The 17,522-nt window shown below is 55.5% G+C and overlaps 1 long non-coding RNA gene across 3 annotated transcripts; it reads right to left on the bottom strand.

Annotated features, from left to right (window-relative positions):
- Nucleotides 1-7,193: 7,193 nt before the first annotated feature.
- Nucleotides 7,194-16,315, bottom strand: LOC137840873 (uncharacterized). 3 transcript variants are annotated; one of them, XR_011088007.1, is made up of 6 exons: nt 16,086-16,315; nt 8,345-8,433; nt 8,071-8,176; nt 7,735-7,840; nt 7,538-7,599; nt 7,194-7,411 (listed from the first exon to the last, which is right to left on the bottom strand). It is a non-coding gene; the product is annotated as an uncharacterized lncRNA (long non-coding RNA). The 3 variants fall into 3 exon arrangements; XR_011088009.1 differs by having other exon boundaries at nt 8,345-8,425; XR_011088008.1 differs by lacking the exon at nt 16,086-16,315 and adding an exon at nt 13,695-14,553.
- Between the last annotated feature and the right edge of the window lie 1,207 nt (nt 16,316-17,522).

Below are 17,522 nucleotides of genomic sequence, written 5' to 3'. Positions count from 1 at the left end.
AACTCTAACTCTCTTAAGGTAGGCTCACTTGACATTTTTTTAACGGTTCGCGGAGGCCACCGGGACCACCGGGAGGCCATGAGCGCTCGCCGGGTAGCCGGAAATAGCTCCAAGACGAGCGGATCGGCTGTTTGTAAGCACCGCGGATGAGATCGCGGAGGCTCATTCGACTTCCAGCGGCCGGTGCACTCGTGCACGCCGCCCGGCACCGCCGAAAGGCCGTGCGCATTCGCCAAGTGGCCGAAAATGGCCCCGGCCCAGCGGTTCGGCACTTTACAAGCACCGCGGATGAGATCGCGGGGCCGCATTCGACTTCCAGCGGCCGGTGCACTCGCGCACGCCGCCCGGCACCACCGAAAGGCCGTGCGAATGCGCCAAGTGGCCGAAAATAGCCCCGGCCCAGCGGTTCGGCACTTTACAAGCACCGCGGATGAGATCGCGGGGCCGCTTTCGACTTCCGGCGCGCACGGCGAGCGGCGCTGGTGACCGTCCGGCTCCACCTGGTACCTCGCACGGCTCTCATCTTCCCTCCGCACGGACATCCGAGCGCTCGGGGAGACGCTCGGAAGCTGCCGGTTCCGCCGTGGCCGGGAATTGCCTCGCTCTGGCGGATGCGGCGAGTAAAAACACCACCTCTCGCACTTAGCGCACACTCTCGCGTTGCCACGCCTCCCGTGGCATTTTAAGCGGCCGAACGGCGGGAGTAACTCTAACTCTCTTAAGGTAGGCTCACTTGACATTTTTTTAACGGTTCGCGGAGGCGACCGGGACCACCAAAAGGCCGTGAGCGCGCGCCGGGTAGCCGGAAATAGCTCCAAGACGAGCGGATCGGCTGTTTGTAAGCACCGCGGATGAGATCGCGGAGGCTCATTCGACTTCCAGCGGCCGGTGCACTCGTGCACGCCACCCGGCACAGCCGAAAGGCCGTGCGCATTCGCCAAGTGGCCGAAAATGGCCCCGGCCCAGCGGTTCGGCACTTTACAAGCACCGCGGATGAGATCGCGGGGCCGCATTCGACTTCCAGCGGCCGGTGCACTCGCGCACGCCACCCGGCACCGCCGAAAGGCCGTGCGAATGTGCCAAGTGGCCGAAAATAGCCCCGGCCCAGCGGTTCGGCACTTTACAAGCACCGCGGATGAGATCGCGGGGCCGCTTTCGACTCCCGGTGCGCACGGCGAGCGGCGCCGGTGACCGTCCGGCTCCACCTGGTACCTCGCACGGCTCTCATCTTCCCTCCGCACGGACATCCGAGCGCTCGGGGAGACGCTCGGAAGCTGCCGGTGCCGCCGTGGCCGGGAATTGCCTCGCTCTGGCGGATGCGGCGAGTAAAACCACCACCTCTCGCACTTAGCGCACACTCTCGCGTTGCCACACCTCCCGTGGCACTTTAAGCGGCCGAACGGCGGGAGTAACTCTAACTCTCTTAAGGTAGGCTCACTTGACATTTTTTTTAACGGTTCGCGGAGGCGACCGGGACCACCGGCAGGCCGTGAGCGCGCGCCGGGTAGCCGGAAATAGCTCCAAGACGAGCGGATCGGCTGTTTGTAAGCACCCGCGGATGAGATCGCGGAGGCTCATTGGACTTCCAGCGGCCGGTGCACTCGCGCACGCCGCCCGGCACCGCGGAAAGGCCGTGCGCATTCGCCAAGTGGCCAAAAATGGCCCCGGACCAGTGGACCAGCGGTTCGGCACTTTACAAGCACTGCGGATGAGATCGCGGGGCCGCATTCGACTTCCAGCGGCCGGTGCACTCGCGCACGCCGCCCGGCACCGCCGAAAGGCCGTGCGCATGCGCCAAGTGGCCGAAAATAGCCCCGGCCCAGCGGTTCGGCACTTTACAAGCACTGCGGATGAGATCGCGGGGCCGCATTCGACTTCCAGCGGCCGGTGCACTCGCGCACGCCGCCCGGCACCGCCGAAAGGCCGTGCGCATGCGCCAAGTGGCCGAAAATGGCCCCGGCCCAGCGGTTCGGCACTTGACAAGCACCGCGGATGAGATCGCGGGGCCGCATTCGACTTCCAGCGGCCGGTGCACTCGCGCGCTCCGCCCGGCACCGCCGAAAGGCCGTGTGCATGCGCCAAGTGGCCGAAAATAGCCCCGGCCCAGCGGTTCGGCACTTTACAAGCACAGCGGATGAGATCGCGGGGCCGCATTCGACTTCCGGCGGCCGTGCGCACGGCGAGCGGCGCCGGTGACCGTCCGGCTCCACCTGGTACCTCGCACGGCTCTCATCTTCCCTCCGCACGGACATCCGAGCGCTCGGGGAGACGCTCGGAAGCTGCCGGTGCCGCCGTGGCCGAGAATTGCCTCGCTCTGGCGGATGCGGCGAGTAAAAACACCACCTCTCGCACTTAGCGCACACTCTCGCGTTGCCACGCCTCCCGTGGCATTTTAAGCGGCCGAACGGCGGGAGTAACTCTAACTCTCTTAAGGTAGGCTCACTTGACATTTTTTTAACGGTTCGCGGAGGCGACCGGGACCACCGAAAGGCCGTGAGCGCGCGCCGGGTAGCCGGAAATAGCTCCAAGACCAGCGGATCGGCTGTTTGTAAGCACCGCGGATGAGATCGCGGAGGCTCATTCGACTTCCAGCGGCCGGTGCACTCGTGCACGCCGCCCGGCACCGCCGAAAGGCCGTGCGCATTCGCCAAGTGGCCGAAAATGGCCCCGGCCCAGCGGTTCGGCACTTTACAAGCACCGCGGATGAGATCGCGGGGCCGCATTCGACTTCCAGCGGCCGATGCACTCGCGCACGCCGCCCGGCACCGCAGAAAGGCCGTGCGCATGCGCCAAGTGGCCGAAAATAGCCCCGGCCCAGCGGATCGGCACTTTACAAGCACCGCGGATGAGATCGCGGGGCTGCTTTCGACTTCCGGCGGCCGGCGCGCACGGCGAGCGGCGCCGGTGACCGTCCGGCTCCACCTGGTACCTCGCACGGCTCTCATCTTCCCCACGCACGGACTCCCGAGCCCTCGGGGAGACGCTCGGAAGCTGCCGGTGCCGCCGTGGAGGGGAATTGCCTCGCTCTGGCGGACGCGGCGAGTAAAAACACCACCTCTCGCACTTAGCGCACACTCTCGCGTTGCTACGCCTCCCGTGGCACTTTAAGCGGCCGAACGGCGGGAGTAACTCTAACTCTCTTAAGGTAGGCTCACTTGACATTTTTTTAACGGTTCGCGGAGGCCACCGGGAGCGCGAATGCGGCCCCGCGATCTCATCTGCGGTGCTTGTAAAGTGCCGAACCGCTGAGCCGGGGCTATTTTCGGCCACTTGGCGCATGCGCACGGCCTTTCGGCAGTGCCGGGCGGCGTGCGCGAGTGCACCGGCCGCTGGAAGTCGAATGCGGCCCCGCGATCTCATCCGCGGTGCTTGTAAAGTGCCGAACCGCTGGGCCGGGGCCATTTTCGGCCACTTGGCGCATGCGCACGGCCTTTCGGCGGTGCCGGGCGGCGTGCGCGAGTGCACCGGCCGCTGGAAGTCGAATGAGGCTCCGTGATTTCATCCGCGGTGCTTACAAACAGCCGATCCGCTCGTCTTGGAGCTATTTCCGGCTACCCGGCGCGCGCTCACGGCCTCCCGGTGGTCCCGGTCGCCTCCGCGAACCGTTAAAAAAATGTCAAGTGAGCCTACCTTAAGAGAGTTAGAGTTACTCCCGCCGTTCGGCCGCTTAAAGTGCCACGGGAGGCGTAGCAACGCGAGAGTGTGCGCTAAGTGCGAGAGGTGGTGTTTTTACTCGCCGCGTCCGCCAGAGCGAGGCAATTCCCCGCCACGGCGGCACCGGCAGCTTCCGAGCGTCTCCCCGAGCGCTCGGAAGTCCGTGCGTGGGGAAGATGAGAGCCGTGCGAGGTACCAGGTGGTGCCGGACAGTCACCGGCGCCGCTCGCCGTGCGCGCCGGCCGCCGGAAGTCGAATGCAGCCCCGCGATCTCATCCGCGATGCTTGTAAAGTGCCGAACCGCTGGGCCGGGGCTATTTTCGGCCACTTGGCGCATGCGCACGGCCTTTCAGCGGTGCCGGGCGGCGTGCGCGAGTGCACCGGCTGCTGGAAGTCGAATGCGGCCCCGCGATCTCATCCGCGGTGCTTGTAAAGTGCCGAACCGCTGGGCCGGGGCCATTTTCGGCCACTTGGCGCATGCGCACGGCCTTTCGGCGGTGCCGGGCGGCGTGCGCGAGTGCACCGGCCGCTGGAAGTCGAATGCGGCCCCACGATCTCATCCGCGGTGCTTGTGAAGTGCCGAACCGCTGGGCCGGGGCTATTTTCGGCCACTTGGCGCATACGCACGGCCTTTCGGCGGTGCTGGGCGGCGTGCCCGAGCGCACCGGCCGCTGGAAGTCGAATGCGGCCCCGCGATCTCATCCGCGGTGCTTGTAAAGTGCCGAACCGCTGGGCCGGGGCCATTTTCGGCCACTTGGTGCATGCCCACGGCCTTTCGGCGGTGCCGGTGTTGTGCTCGATTTGGTTCCCCCGTGAGATTTTGTTCCCCCTGCCGCGGGAGCGCGCACGCCTTGTTTGGAAAGCGAAAAACCGATGCCGTACGGCGTCGTACGGCGTCAGCACTATGTTGTTTTCAATAAAAACATGAAGAATTCACGTTTGCGTCAGTCAATTTTAATTTTTATAAAGGATTATTCTCATTTGATGTCTTTAAATTCATCCGCGTTCTGCCATTGAAGCGGGGTGCATTCAAAGACCAGTCGTACAGACGGAACACTCACTCACTTACCAAAAAGTAACGATATAATTACGTGAGCTCTTTGCATAAACCTCGATGCAAAGAAACTCTTCCTTTTGGGTACCGTTACATGCTACAAGGAGTATATATTACAAATGAGACTTTATTCTTAATTGTGATCATCATTCATCCATCCATTTTATTACTCAGGTATTTTCAAAGCAAATTAATATTGTTGCATTTATTAATTTGCTTTAAAATGACACCGCAATATAATTAAAAGCTCACACTCTAGCAATGTCAAACGTGTTCATTTAAGAAAAAGCCACACACGTTTTGTGATCAAATCTTTCATAACGAGAATGATTTGAGGGAATTGATTTGAATGAATAATTGAAGAAATTTCAGTTCTGAAGGCTCCTTTTGTCCCAAGCAAAGTGAAAGGTGGTAGGATAAAAATTGTAACAGGAACGCTATAAAAAATGTCAAGCCGTGAATATTTGTGCCCCCCTCCCATTTTGAGAACGGTGAGTCCTGGACATCGACTGGGTTTTTTTCTGTCTTCCTGGGGGTCTGCTCAGGTAGTGTGGCAAATTTGAACAGGTTCCCTCATTCCTAGCCCAAGTTACAGGGGGGGGGGACATATCCTCACGGGTGCCCCGTGAGGATATGTTCCCCCCCTTATTTTGAGAACGGTGAGTCCTAGACTCCGACTGTTTTTTTTCTGTCTTCTTGGGGGTCTGCTCAGGTAGTGTGGCAAATTTGAACAGGTTCCCTCATTCCTAGCCCAAGTTACAGGGGGGGAACATATCCTCACGGGTGCCCGTGAGGATATGTTCCCCCCCTTATTTTGAGAACGGTGAGTCCTAGACTCCGACTGTTTTTTTTTCTGTCTTCTTGGGGGTCTGCTCAGGTAGTGTGGCAAATTTGAACAGGTTCCCTCATTCCTAGCCCAAGTTACAGGGGGGGAACATATCCTCACGGGGGAACATATCCTCACGGGTGCCCCGTGAGGATATGTTCCCCCCCCTTATTTTGAGAACGGTGAGTCCTAGACTCCAGCTGTTTTTTTTTCTGTCTTCCTGGGGGTCTGCTCAGGTAGTGTGGCAAATTTGAACAGGTTCCCTCATTCCTAGCCCAAGTTACAGGGGGGGAACATATCCTCACGGGTGCCCGTGAGGATATGTTCCCCCCCTTATTTTGAGAACGGTGAGTCCTAGACTCCGACTGTTTTTTTTTCTGTCTTCTTGGGGGTCTGCTCAGGTAGTGTGGCAAATTTGAACAGGTTCCCTCATTCCTAGCCCAAGTTACAGGGGGGGAACATATCCTCACGGGTGCTCCGTGAGGATATGTTCCCCCCCCTTATTTTGAGAACGGTGAGTCCTAGACTCCAACTGTTTTTTTTCTGTCTTCCTGGGGGTCTGCTCAGGTAGTGTGGCAAATTTGAACAGGTTCCCTCATTCTTAGCCCAAGTTACAGGGGGGGAACATATCCTCACGGGTGCCCGTGAGGATATGTTCCCCCCCTTATTTTGAGAACGGTGAGTCCTAGACTCCGACTGTTTTTTTTTCTGTCTTCTTGGGGGTCTGCTCAGGTAGTGTGGCAAATTTGAACAGGTTCCCTCATTCCTAGCCCAAGTTACAGGGGGGGAACATATCCTCACGGGGGAACATATCCTCACGGGTGCCCCGTGAGGATATGTTCCCCCCCCCTTATTTTGAGAACGGTGAGTCCTAGACTCCAGCTGTTTTTTTTTCTGTCTTCCTGGGGGTCTGCTCAGGTAGTGTGGCAAATTTGAACAGGTTCCCTCATTCCTAGCCCAAGTTACAGGGGGGGAACATATCCTCACGGGTGCCCGTGAGGATATGTTCCCCCCCTTATTTTGAGAACGGTGAGTCCTAGACTCCGACTGTTTTTTTTTCTGTCTTCTTGGGGGTCTGCTCAGGTAGTGTGGCAAATTTGAACAGGTTCCCTCATTCCTAGCCCAAGTTACAGGGGGGGAACATATCCTCACGGGTGCTCCGTGAGGATATGTTCCCCCCCCTTATTTTGAGAACGGTGAGTCCTAGACTCCAACTGTTTTTTTTCTGTCTTCCTGGGGGTCTGCTCAGGTAGTGTGGCAAATTTGAACAGGTTCCCTCATTCTTAGCCCAAGTTACAGGGGGGGGGAACATATCCTCACGGCCCCGTGAGGATATGTTCCCCCCCCCCCCCTTATTTTGAGAACGGTGAGTCCTAGACCGACTATTTTTTTTCTGTCTTCCTGGGGGTCTGCTCAGGTAGTGTGGCAAATTTGAACAGGTTCCCTCATTCCTAGCCCAAGTTACAGGGGGGGAACATTTCCTCACCGCCGTGAGGAAATGTTCCCCCCCCTTATTTTGAGAACGGTGAGTCCTAAACTCCAACTGTTTTTTTCTGATGATTTGTGCAGTGATACTGTTATTACTGCACTTTATCAATGTCTTTGGCCTTATTTTGGTCAAACAACTTTGTTTCTTTATCATATAACATACATAAAAAATAATGACTTTAAACTTTATTAAGAAAAAAAAAAGTTTTTTAAATAATAAAATAAAAAAATAAAAAAATGTAATAAAAAAAAAGCAAAATTGTCTTCAAGAAAGCTTCAAATATTTAGCATTTAATTTCTGTACATGCTGTACACAAAAAAGAGCCTTCGGTTGGAGGCTCCCCGACACATACAAGATGGAACCACCTGCAACACTCGTCACACTGAATCTGGTAAACAAAGAAAAAAGCAAGATCATACAATGCAGCACATTTACAATAATTTACAACGCATGTGTAATTCAATATATTTCTTAATCATCACATGCATTAGTTAACAAGACCTGACATAATTACCCATCTGTTGTCTGTGTCATGTGTAGCTTCCCCACAAACAAAGCACAAGTCAGATAAATCATCTGTGAAAACAAAGACAGAAGAATTGCTATCGTACTTCCCTGTGTAAAACTTAACTGAGTTGTATATAGCATTGATAGCACAGTCAGGACCATTCTTTGGGTGGCAATAACATCTCCTGGGTGCATATTACTTACCAGTCTCTAATAGAAGTGTGGTGGCAATTTGCAGCCTGTACCTATTTATATCGTGTGCCTTTGCTGAGAAGTCTATTTCTTTATTTTAAAGAAGATGTTCTGCAAACTGAAAAAGACAATGTCAGATGTTGACAGTGCATAAAGAATGCCTTAAATGTTTGCCATCTTTAGCCTATATATCGTACAAAAAATTCTACTGTCAGACAATAATTTGTTTTAGTCCTTTGTTGTATGAACTCTAAATTAGTTTTTTTGTTTTGAGTAATGTTTGTTTAAGTTTTTGCATAATTGAGTGATATGAGTTTTGTAAATATAGTCTGTAAATCAAATGCATACTTTCAAAGCAAAGACACCACAAGAGGTTGAATCTTGTTGCCTGGGATGGGGGACAGTGCCACAAGTCCACCTGGAAACATTGCACCCTTTGTTGCGCATGAACGCCCTGAAATATAAGAGCCAGCACATAAACACAAATTTCAAGTTTTATCCGTCAATTACATAATTTGTATTGATAAAAACAAAAACCTAGTCCACTTTCAAAAGAAAGCGCACATCTTCAGTTAAATGTTGATATCACAATAGAACTCTGACTTTTAGAAGCTGTGCTTACCGGGTTGATTCCAGGCATTTTTTAATGTCCATTTGAGACTCACCAAGAGGATCAAGCAATAAGGACCTTTTTTCTCCTGGCCTGATTGCCTATATTTTAAACACAAAATATGAGGTTTTATTAATCATATGCATGAATTATCAAACATTTTGCACATAACTATATATTTTTTGCTGTAATGTTACTCCCTCTTGTGGCATTGTCACGTGCTGGTGCCACCTGCGACGGGACCACGCCCCCCTGTCAGTGGGATCACCGTCACCTGCCACGGGTTCATGGCCAGCGCTATATCAGCGCCGCCAGCGCAGACCCGAGTGCCAGTCTGTCCCTTGATGCTGCTTCGCTCATCAATCCCGGAGAGAATTGACTCACTTGACTACTCGAAACCCTCGCAGAATCGTTGTCCTCTCCAGCCCGATCGCCGCTCCAGCGCCAGCTGTTCCCATCATCCCCTTCAAATAAAGTCCGTCGTTACGCACTTGGCTGTACTGTCCGATCCTTAACAGTACAGACTGGCCAACACGATGCAGTCAGCGAACGACGAGACGGCATTGGGCCGACTGGAGCAAGCCGAGACCGCCATCAGCAGCCTGTCCGCCGACATCCGGAACCTGATCGAGGTTGGTCAGCAACAACAGCTGCAGCAGCAGGAGATGGCCCAAGCCCTCCAGAGACTGTCGGTGGCTGCGTCCCCGGCGGTCACGGCACCCCCGCACCGCCCGTCTGCCGAGGCCAGGAGGCTCGTGGACGTCCCGGAGCCCCGCCTCGGCAACATTGAAAAGTTCAACGGCGATCCCAAGCACGTGAGGGCGTTTGTGACCAACTGTCGCATAATGTTCAGCCTCCAGCCCGTCACGTTTGCGTCAGAATCAGCCAAGGTCGGTTTCGTTCTAACCCACCTCACGGGCGAGGCGCGGCTATGGGGTTTGGCAGAGTATGAACGGATGGCCCCGGCATGCGATTCCTTCGACGCCTTCGCAGAGGAATTGCTCTTCCTGTTCGACCTGGGATCCGCCGCCGAAGACGCCGCCGAGGAACTGGCGACGCTGCGTCAGGGTAGCCGATCGGTCGCGGAGTACGCCCTTAAATTCCAGACGTTGGCCGGCAGCAGCGGATGGAACGCGCCAGCGCTCGTCAGCACGTTCCTAAATGGCCTCGCGGATTATATGAAGGACGAACTGGTGTCGTACGATCGCCCGCGAACCCTGAAGGGCGCGATGGACTTGGCGGCCCGAGTAGACCGGCGGATCCGGACGCGGCGGCGCGATCGGGAGAGGAGGTCCCCGCGGAATCCGCGTGGCCACATTCCTCCGTCTGCTGGGGACCCGCCCACCACTCCACCCGCCGAGCCCATGGATCTGGGAGGGGCTCGGGTCTCCTCGGAGGAGCACCGTCGACGCCTCTCGCGGGGCTTGTGTTTTTACGGTGGGGAGGGGGGGCCATCGGGTGGCGGGGTGCCCGCTAAAAGGCCGGAGCTCACGCGGCGTCGGGGAGCTCGACCGGCACCGGCTCTCCCAGTCCCAGCACGCTCACGCTGCAGGCACGTGTCCAGCTTGCGGGGGGCGACCAGAACGTGGCAGCCTTGGTGGATTCCGGCGCGGAGGGGAACATCATGGACATTAGCCTGGCGCGTCGGTGGGGTGTCGGCTTCCTCCCTCTGAGCCCGCCCATTCCCGCGCGTGCCATTGATGGCCGCCTGATTGGCGAGGTGGCGTTCGTGACAGAACCGGTTAAGGTACTGCTCTCCGGCAATCACCACGAGACCATCCAGTTTTTTCTTCTTTCCCTCCCAGGACAGCAGCTCATCCTGGGGCACCCTTGGTTGCGGCAGCACAACCCGGTGCTGGACTGGGAGGTGGGGGTTGTACGGCAGTGGAGCGAACGCTGCCATCGAGTGTGCCTGAAGGCGGCCACTAGCCCACTCGGCAGAGCCCCGCCCAGGTACAGTCCCGACATCTCCAATGTCCCAGCAGTTTATCACGAACTCAAGGAGGTTTTTAGTAAAGCCAGGGCCGCTTCTCTTCCTCCACACCGGTCCTACGATTGCGCCATCGACCTGTTGCCCGGCACCTTCCCTCCCAAGGGGCGCGTCTACTCCCTGTCCGCTCCTGAGCGCCGGGCTATGGAGGAGTACATCCGGGAGTCCCTGGCAGCCGGCATCATACGGCCGTCCTCTTCACCTGCGGGAGCGGGGTTTTTCTTCGTGAAGAAGAAGGAGGGCACGCTCCGTCCGTGTATCGACTACCGGGGAATAAACGCAATCACCGTAAAGAACCGATACCCTCTGCCTCTTCTTTCTTCCGCCTTTGAGAGCCTTCAGGGTGCCACCATCTTCACCAAGCTGGATCTTCGCAACGCCTACCACCTGATCCGCATCCGGGAGGGAGACGAGTGGAAGACGGCTTTCAACACCCCGAGCGGACACTACGAGTACTTGGTGGTTCCGTTTGGGCTCACCAACGCCCCAGCAGTTTTCCAGTCACTGATAAACGACGTGTTACGAGACATGCTGGACAAATTTGTGTTCGTTTATTTGGACGACATCCTCATCTTCTCCCGCTCGCTTCCTGAACACATCAAGCATGTCCGGGCGGTGCTGCGACGCCTCCTAGAGAATTCGCTCTACGTGAAGGCAGAGAAGTGCGAGTTCCACACCTCCTCTGTCAAATTCCTCGGCTACGTGGTGCGTGAGGGATCCATCGAAATGGACCCTGGGAAGGTGGAGGCGGTCACGTCATGGCCTGTTCCCGAGACACGCAGGCGGCTGCAACAATTCTTAGGTTTCGCGAACTTTTATCGCCGTTTTATCCGTGGGTACAGCACGGCGGCCGCGCCACTCACCGCCCTTACCAGCCCCGCCTCTCCATACAAATGGACAGAACGGGCAGAACAAGCATTTCAGGAGCTTAAGCGGAGGTTCACATCCGCTCCCATCCTCAGAGTTCCCGATCCCGACAGACAGTTCGTGGTCGAAGTGGACGCCTCGGACGTGGGTGTCGGGGCGGTGTTGTCTCAACGCAGCCGCCAAGACGATCGTCTCCATCCGTGCGCCTTCTTTTCTCGCCGTTTGTCAGCCTCAGAACGGAACTATGACATCGGTAATCGGGAGCTCCTCGCCGTCAAGTTGGCTTTGGAGGAGTGGCGACATTGGCTGGAGGGCGCCACCACTCCGTTCATTGTCTGGACCGACCACCGCAACTTGGAGTATCTGAGATCGGCCAAGAGACTGAACGCGAGACAGGCACGGTGGGCTCTGTTCTTTGACCGGTTTGAGTTCTCTCTTTCCTACAGACCGGGTTCCCGTAACGCGAAGGCGGACGCCCTGTCGCGTTTGTTTCCTGGTGGGGAGGAGGGACAGGGTCCGCCTCCCACTATCCTCCCGAGCTCGGTTCGGGTGGCGGCTCTTACATGGGAGATCGAACGCCAAGTGGAAGCCGCATCACGCGATCAACCCGGCCCCAGCAACTGCCCGGAGGGTCGCCTGTTCGTCCCGGAAGGCCTGCGATCGGCCGTGCTGCAATGGGCGCACGACTCACGCCTGGCCTGTCATCCCGGCGCTGCACGCACGAGGTACGTGGTGGCACAGCGTTTCTGGTGGCCCACCTGGCAAGTGGACACCAGCGACTACGTCAGAGCCTGCTCAATCTGTAACCGCTACAAGACGCCTACTCGTCCTCCGGCTGGGCTGCTTCAACCCTTGCCGGTTCCCCAGCGTCCCTGGTCTCACCTGTCGATCGACTTTGTCACGGGCCTCCCCCCCTCAGAGGGAAACACGGTGGTCCTCACGGTGGTAGACCGTTTTAGCAAGATGACGCATTTCATCCCTCTGCCTAGGCTCCCATCTGCAAAGCAGACAGCGTCCATCATGGTGCGGGAGGTGTTTCGTCACCACGGTCTCCCACGAGACATCGTGTCAGACCGAGGACCTCAATTCGCTTCCGCCTTCTGGACGGAGTTCTGCCGACTCCTCGGCGCCACGGCCAGCCTCTCCTCGGGGTTTCACCCTCAGTCCAACGGTCAAGCGGAGCGCCTGAACCAGGAACTGGGCAGGTCTCTCCGATGCATGGCCGCCGGAGACCAGCGCGGGTGGGTACAACAGCTTCCCTGGGTAGAGTACGCTCACAATTCCCTTCCCAGCTCGGCCACGGGACTTTCGCCTTTCCACTGCGTCTTCGGGTACCAGCCACCCTTGTTCGCCCACCAGGAGCGTGGTGCGGCGTGCCCGTCGGCCCAGGCTTGTGTCCGCCGTTGTCATCGTGCCTGGGCGAGGGGCCGGGCCACTCTTCTCCGCTCTGTTTCAGGCTACGCCCGCCAGGCGAACAAGCACCGGACGCCGGCTCCGGAGTACAGAGTGGGGCAGCGTGTGTGGCTCTCGACGCGGGATTTGCCGCTGCGAGCGGGATCCCGCAAACTGGCGCCCCGCTTTGTTGGACCGTTCCCTATCCAGAAGGTGATTGGCCCGGCCGCAGTCCGCCTGCTCCTTCCAGACTCCATGAAGGTTCATCCCACGTTCCACGTGTCCCGTGTGCGGCCCATCCATGAAAGCGCGTTGGCGCCGGCGCCCGTTCCGCCGGCGCCGCCCCAGCTCGTCGATGGGGGCCCGGCTTACGCTGTCCGCTCCCTGCTCCGATCGCGGCGGCGTGGTCGGGGCCTACAATACCTCGTGGACTGGGAGGGTTATGACGACGCGCACCGCTCCTGGATTCCGAGCCGCTGGATACTCGACCGTTCGCTCATCACGGAGTTCCATCGCTGTCATCCGGACCAACCGGGTCCTCGGCGCGGGCGCCCGAGGAGGGACGGGGGGGACCAGGGGTGAGGGTCCAGGGTGGTCTTGCCCACTGGTACCGGGGTCTTCTGCCCCCGCGCCCGTCGATCCTGCGTCTGGCGAGGTGTCGGACGTTTCAGCGGTGTGCTGACCCCTCCACCTGGCCACCCGGGGTAGTGCCTTCCTTTTAGGTTTTTTTTGTTTTGTTATTTTCGGTTCCTGGGGACGTCGGGAGCCGTCCCTTGTGGGGGGGGTTCTGTCACGTGCTGGTGCCACCTGCGACGGGACCACGCCCCCCTGTCAGTGGGATCACCGTCACCTGCCACGGGTTCATGGCCAGCGCTATATCAGCGCCGCCAGCGCAGACCCGAGTGCCAGTCTGTCCCTTGATGCTGCTTCGCTCATCAATCCCGGAGAGAATTGACTCACTTGACTACTCGAAACCCTCGCAGAATCGTTGTCCTCTCCAGCCCGATCGCCGCTCCAGCGCCAGCTGTTCCCATCATCCCCTTCAAATAAAGTCCGTCGTTACGCACTTGGCTGTACTGTCCGATCCTTAACAGCATTAAAACATTTCTTTACCGCCAGCTTCCAATGATTATGCTCATTGACAATGCCAACAATAAGTTTATATTCCACCGGGTTGATCTAAAAATAAACAGAAGAAAAAAATACGTCTGTCAATAATTTCAATAAAATGTGTAAAGAACAAAATTAATGCCAATTGAGTTTTTTAATAAAATTGTTATAATGTCTTAATAACGTTGTTGGGCCACTAATTGGCCCGGCAACAATATTAAGACATTTAACTTCTTAACTTCATTCAACTTCGAGCAGGATCCCGCAAACTGGCGCCCCGCTTTGTTGGACCGTTCCCTATTCAGAAGGTGATTGGCCCGGCCGCAGTCCGTCTTCTCCTTCCAGAGTCCATGAAGGTTCACCCCACGTTCCACGTGTCCCGTGTGCGGCCCATCCATGAGAGCGCGTTGGCGCCGGCGCCCGTTCCGCCGCCGCCGCCCCAGCTCGTCGATGGGGGTCCGGCTTACGCTGTCCGCTCCCTGCTCCGATCGCGGCGGCGTGGTCGTGGCCTACAATACCTCGTGGATTGGGAGGGTTATGACGACGCGCACCGTTCCTGGGTTCCGAGCCGCTGGATACTCGACCGTTCGCTCATCACGGAGTTCCATCGCTGTCATCCGGACCAACCGGGCCCTCCGCGCGGGCGCCCGAGGAGGGACGAGGGGACCAGGGGTGAGGGTCCGGGGAGGTCTTGCCCGCTGGTACCGGGGTCTTCTGCCCCCGCGTCCGTCGATCCTGCGTCTGGCGAGGTGTCGGACGTTTCGGCGGTGTGCTGACCCCTCCACCTGGCCGCCCGGGGTATTGCCTTCCTTTTTTTTTTTTGTTTTGTTGTTTTCGGTTCCTGGGGACGTCGGGAGCCGTCCCTTGTGGGGGGGGGGGGGTCTGTCACGTGCTGGTGCCACCTGCGACAGGACCACGCCCCCCTGTCAGCGGAATCACCGTCACCTGCGCAGACCCGAGTGTCAGTCTGTCCCTTGATGCTGCTTCGCTCATCAGTCCCGAAGATACTGACTCGCTTGACTATTTGAAACCCCCGCAGAATCGTTTGTCCTCTCCAGCCCAATCGCCGCTCCAGCGCCAGCTGTTCCCATCATCCCCTTCTCCAATAAAGTCTGTCGCTACGCACTTGGCTGTACTGTCCGATCCTTAAAAGTCAAATAATGAAGATTCAGCCTACTTCTTGACATTCTGCCACTCGGAGAGAGAAAAGTTTTTTTTCTTCAAGTCCTGACCACATGATGACGCTACAGGTCAACAAATTCCACATCCAAGTTTTTTTTTGTTTTGTTTCGTTTTTTTCATCGATTACCAAAGATACATTTGCAAACTATGATGAGTTAGACGTGTTGACAAGTCACGCCTCTTGTTGTAACAGCTACAGAACAATTTCCGTGACTATCTTCTGCTCCCCCCCCCCCCCCCCCTCCCACTCCCCCCACGTCCACACACGCGGACACTCGAGCGCGAGTATTTCCTTTTGCCTCACACTTGACACACGTTTCAAAGTATTTTCCCTTTTTTTTTTTATTGGAATGAGACAAACTCAATGTGTGGTTGCGAATATTAAAGCCAACAGTGGTCTCGCTATGTGAGGCGTGTGCATGTGCACATCCCTATACGTGTGCGTAGACGCAAAAAAAAAAAAAAAAGAACCCTGCAGCCCAGATGATGATTTTGTGGATTTTCTTTGGAAGGATGGACAAAAAAAGTGCAAGGTTAAAATCAAAGTGAATCACAAGATATTCTTTTCTGTAATTGTTTCAGTTGGACCAATATTGCACGTCCTATTAAATATAAAACATTGTTTGGTGGTAAAGACAGATTTGATCATTTATACTTATCCTCACAATGATGTACGACTTTAATGTAGAACAGACATCTTCATTACTATTTGCTTATTTTCACTACAGTGCATGTGAGGAGAAAAATAGGGCGTCTGCCTTTCAAGAAAAGTGATACTCTGTATACACTGGATACAATGTCTCATTGCGTCTCGCAATCAATGTTAACCTTGTTAAAAAGTTATAACATAAAAAGAGTTTGCAATCACATGGCTCAAGGAAAAACGTTGACCCACAAGGTTTACGTACACAAGAACAAAATGGATGTGACGTCAAGAACATCCAATCGTAAAACAACTCCATTTGGGTCAAAAATTGGACCAAATTTGGGTTACAAATCAGACCGAACTGTTTGGCGCAAAACAATCCATTTTTATCCAAAACTCCAAAAATGCCAAAACATCCCATAGTATATTTCACGTAGCTTCCTGAGTCGGTCCAGTTTTTCACCTAGCAGCTGATCCGCACTGCAATCCGAACCAAATGCCTACTTCCAAAGTTACAATAAGAGTACAACAATCGCAAAGTTGGACATTTTCTTCGAATTACTCACCGGCTGCGCAGCTGTACATCATCCATACGACGCAAACCAGGTGGACCAGCGCCAGGCGCACGGCCAGCGGGGCCATCATGGTGACGGAAGGCCACCAGAGAGGCTATTGAACGCAGAAATCACGATGTGGTGCACACACTAGCTCCGCTCTAAACAGGTGACGGCCGCCGAACGGGCGCTTGCTCCGGTGCTGCTGCTGCTGCTCCTACTCCTGCTGCTCGGCCCCCACCCACGTGACTCACGCGCCTTAGGAAGAGCGCGTTCCCGCGGAGACGCTCTTTACGTGTGCACGTCTTTGGCTGCGGTAACGCGATATTATTTTGGCCACCTTCGCTCAGACTTTTGACACCACTTTGATTTGATTTGAGATGGGAAACAGTTGAAGCAAGCAGAAAAGAGGGACGACCTTTGTGCATGGTCACGTAAACCTACGTTTCAAAGTGAAGCCAAGCAATGCGTAAAAGTAATTTTTACTCGACATCCGTCAAAGCGGATTCAGCTCATGACAACGTTGGCTGACAGAAAGAGCAAAAACATTGGGTCACTAAATCAGCTGATATTTTATGATCAATTGTGTCCGAGCAGCAATGAGCAGGTTGACATGTCACCTTTTGGGCTAGGGAGCCAAATGCAGGCAAGCAGGTCTATTCCATAGAAGGAATGTCTTCTTAAAAGGCACTGGCGCTTCTAGACAGTTATACCAAGGGGATTGTCTCAGAGCCCCCCTCCCCCCCAAAAATACACACAGACACATTGACACGCACGCGCGCGCACACACACACACAGACACACGCACGGGTACACACACACAAAGGTTCTTAAATTGATACCTCGTGCTTTTCTCAATCAGTTTGTGCCTGGTGGCAAAGTATTTTTGCCATTTGCTTGTTGCCACTGCATAATTCCATCATGCATTTGCCATGTAAAAGTGAATGAGTGAGTGTGCTCACTGACAAAGAATACGGTGGCAGGTGGAATCACATCGAGTAAAATTCGAATTGATGAAGATTAAGGACAGCAAAGAGATAGTGCTGGCTGCACGGTAGCCATTGAATGACCTTGAATAAAACCAAGCTGACCTTAGCATTACTGTGCTGGAAACAAGTGAGGAGGCAGAGAAAAGAAAACGAAACCTAACTCGCAGACAAACAGCTACTACATATTGAGCAAACGTTTGTTCCCAAATTGGTACTTGTTGCTTTTTATTGGTTTTGTGTCAGCTGGCAAAGTATCCTTGGCATTTTCTTGTTGCCACTGCATATTGCAATCATGCATGTGCCACGTAAAAGGGAGCCGGACGGTCATTTAGGTGCTCTCGTGAATTAGTGAGTGTACGTCGTCACTAAAAAAAGACAAACCCGCGAGTCTGTTAGCAGACTGCTAACAGCTGATTTACCGGGGAACAGCTGATTGAGCTGTCAAAGAGTTAGCTGCGAC

This window comes from Syngnathus scovelli, chromosome 13 (assembly GCF_024217435.2).
Source record: "Syngnathus scovelli strain Florida chromosome 13, RoL_Ssco_1.2, whole genome shotgun sequence".
In the NCBI taxonomy this organism is placed as follows: Eukaryota; Metazoa; Chordata; class Actinopteri; order Syngnathiformes; family Syngnathidae; genus Syngnathus; species Syngnathus scovelli.
The sequence above is the reverse complement of the archived record's forward strand: the minus strand, read 5'-3'. Positions and strand labels throughout refer to the sequence as shown.